We start from the raw sequence: 3,711 nt of genomic DNA on the forward strand, positions 1-3,711 counted from the left end.
TTTCACTCCCCAAGTGAGCCACAACGGGCCAGTGCTGCGCCGATCCGATGCCGGGAACCAGGAACCTCTTCTGGGTCTCCCACGCGGGTGCAGGGTCCCGCAGCATTGGGCCATCCTCAACTGCTTTCCCAGGCCACAGGCAGGGAGCTGGATGAAAAGTGGAGCTGCTGGGATTAGAACCGGCACCCATATGGGATCCCAGGGGGTTCAAGGCGAGGACTTTAGCCGCTAAGCCATGCTCCCGGGCCCTCTCCTTCTTTGTAAAATATAATACCAATGTAATATTAGTCAGTGATGAAAATAATGAATTAATAACTTCAGTGTTTAATTTGAATATCTAACACAAACAAAATTATTTTGGAATTATTTGCTTCTGTTAATGTACTTTCAGTTTCAAATTTTCACCCCAAGTCAAAACTTACTACTATTATTCAGCTGACCTTATATTTTCCCACTATATTTTGATGTCCCTCTGCCTTCATTATACATATTTTATTTCTTTTGTATTTTTGTTCAAAATCAATTTTTCTTGGCTGTTTTCATTTGTAATTAGTATGCATCAGACAGTTTCTAGCCAGATAAGTATACATTTCTAATATCTGATAAATTCTATTTTTCTTCACCAGAGAGGACCATGCGTGTATGCTGTATGTAATTTCTAATTTGCGTTGGTCATCAGTTCACAATATTTGAACATGCATTGTTCATTCCTATACTCATGGAAATAATAGTTTGTTAACAGACATTTGCACTGGCACATTGACTTTTGTTTCCAAGTGATAACTGAATCATAGAGCAATCTAATTTTTGCAAAATCACTACTAGAAAGACTGGGGGACAGTAGAGTGGGTAAAACTGTCACCTGAAATATTGGCATCTCTATGGGCATTGACTCTTGTCTCTGTGGTTTCAATTCTAATCCAACTACCTGCCAATGGATGGGAGAAGTAGCCAAGGGTGGTTCGAATGTTTTGTTTCCTGCTACCCACATGAAGCTTTGACTGGTCTAGCTCTGGCTGTTACTGCCGTCTGAAGAGTGATTAGGAGATGGAAACTTTCTCTTTTTCTCGGTCTTACATTTCACTCTAGAACTCTGGCTTTCAGAAAAATAAACCTTTAAAAAAAGACAAAAACAACCTCCTTCCCCTTCCCCTTCCCCTTCCCCTCTGGGGAAAGGCTAGGGCCCGGCACCGGGGGCTGTGCCTTGGCCCGCTGCAGCCTCAGTTCCAGTCAGGCCGAGCCTGCGGAGAGTGCAGATTCCGCTTCCACGGCGGGTGCTCCAGTGTGTGGCATCATGTCCATCCCTCTGGCCATGGGGCTTGTCACCAGGAAGGAGGACGCAGTTGGACAGTAGCCAACAAGATGGGTTACTTGGCACACCTCCGCAGTATCACACGGTGGTGGCAGCAGGCGGTCAGAGCCCGGTGAGCAGGGCGTTTGCCCCCGGACACGTGGAAGGACCTTATCTGCCCTATTTGCAGTGGAGTCTTGGAGGAGCCAGTATAGGCAACTCATTGCGAGCATGCTTTCTGCAACGCCTGCATCACCCAGTGGTTCTCTCAGCAGCAGCAGACGTGTCCGATGGACGGTAGTGTCGTGACGGTTGCCCACCTGCGCCCAGTGCCTCAGATCATGCGGAACATGTTGTCAATGTTGCAGATTGCCTGGGCCAACGGTGTGTTTGGCTGTAGTGCTCTTGTCCGGCTTGACAACCTCATGTCTCAACTCAGCGACTGTGAGCACAACCCGAAGCGGCCCGTGACCTGTGAACAGGGCTGCGGCTTGGAGATGCCCAAAGATGAGTTGCCGAACCACAACTGCGTCAAGCACCCGCGCACCTTGGTCCAGCAGCAGCAGACACGCATTGCCGAACTGGAGAAGACATCCGCTGAACACAAGCACCAGCTGGCGGAGCAGAAGTCAGACATCCAGCTGCTGAAGACACACATGTGTGCAATACGCAGTGTCAACCCCAACCTTCAGAACCTGGAGGAGACAATTGAATACAACAAGATCCTAGAGTGGGTTAACTCCCTGCAGTTAGCCAGAGTGACCCGCGGGGGGGGGGGGGGGGGGTGATCTCCACCCCTGACACTGTGCTCCAGGCCATCATCAAGCCCTCCCTGATAGAAAGTGGTTGCCCAGCCTCCATCGTCAATGAGCTGATTGAGAATGCCCACGAGCGGAGCTGGCCCCAGAGTCTGGCCATCCTAGAGACGAGACAAAAGAACCGGAGCTACTACGAGAACTACGTGGCCAAGCGCATCCCTGGCGAACAGGCTGTGGTGGTGATGACCTGTGAGAACTAGCACATGGGAGATGACATGGTGCAGCAGCCAGGGCTTGTCATGATATTTGCACACGGTGTGGAAGAGATCTAGGAGAACTTGCCAGGCTGTCAGGAAGAGGTGGTGATCAACAGATCCCATCACTCCAGCAGCTGGGCCCTGAGTCTCCACTGTCCTTAATGTGCGGCTTGCCCTGGGGCCGCACCTCTCCCTGCGCACCAAAGGGTGCGGAGGCGCTGGGATCCGTCCTTCAAGAGGGAGATCCAGATGTCCTCCTCTGCCATATTTCTCCCCTTCAAGGTCGAGGTCCTCAGTCTGGGTTGGGGCTTGCCTGCCTCCATTTTTCTGCCCAAGGCTGCTGGTTCCAAATCTTTCCTGAAAGCACAAAGATTCGTCTTACCTTAGAGGAACAGGTGGAGAGGAGTTGTCATTGTCCCTCTTCTTCGAGTTGGAATCTTCAAGTGGGCCTGTTGGCTCTGAGCAGCACTCAGAGGGCAGTGTGGGGAGCAGACATCCTGAGGAAGCGGCAAGCATGAAGCTGAAACCCCAGGAAAAAGCAGGCAAGTCCTGGGCCTCCCCAGTGGCCCTGAGGGGCAGATGGGACCTCTGCGCCAAATCCACGCCTGCCCAGCCTGCTAAGCTTGCAGACAGGTAGGCTGCAATGCTAAACATTTCTAGATGAGTTCTTCTTTCCTACACTTTGTCATGCCTAGGGGGCAGCAGGGTTGGGGAAGGACTCAGTGTGTCTGGGTATGTATGCTCAGCCAGAAGCTGCCCCTAGCTTTTGCAGAAGTAGTGTGGCTGGGCTGTGAGTTGCATCAACCTCTTCCAGCCCTATGAGTGTAGTTGGTTATTTTAATAATTCCTTTTGGCCATTGTTTGTTTGTATTTCATATTTTACAAACCTTGCCCTACCTTCTTTCCTTTTTTTTTTTCTCCTGAATGGCCTGATCATGGCTACACCAATTTCTAGCCTAGCGACATTGTTGGCAATTTGCTTCATTTACATATATATATATATATATATATATATATATATATATATATATATATATATATATAAAGGAAAAAAGGAAAAAAAAATCAACAAAGCTTGAAACTTCTTTTGCTGTCCCTGTCATGGGGATGCTGGACAGGGTGGGACAGTGATGCAGTCTGTTCGGTCTTTTTCCTTTTCAGCACAGCCTTTGGCTTCCGTCTAGGAAAGAACCAAGGGAGTCCTGGGTTGCTCATCCCTAGCCCTTGAAACACTTCAGAGCTGAGGCCCTTCCTCCACTCCCACAGGGGACTTGACAGCCCAGCTTTGATGCCTGTGCCCTCTGCAGAAACCCATTCCCAGCCTCTCTGGGGTCCAGCTGTAAAACTGGATGTAGAGTATTAATTTCAAAGGCAGCCTCCTTGAAGCTATGTTAAGTGGGTGCTA

General features: G+C 49.5%; 1 pseudogene; it reads left to right on the plus strand.

The window, feature by feature from the left end:
• Positions 1–1,492: 1,492 nt before the first annotated feature.
• Positions 1,493–3,278, plus strand: LOC101530894 (E3 ubiquitin-protein ligase NRDP1-like; annotated as a pseudogene).
• Positions 3,279–3,711: the final 433 nt, after the last annotated feature.

Source organism: Ochotona princeps, chromosome 1 (genome assembly GCF_030435755.1).
Source record: "Ochotona princeps isolate mOchPri1 chromosome 1, mOchPri1.hap1, whole genome shotgun sequence".
NCBI lineage: Eukaryota > Metazoa > Chordata > Mammalia > Lagomorpha > Ochotonidae > Ochotona > Ochotona princeps.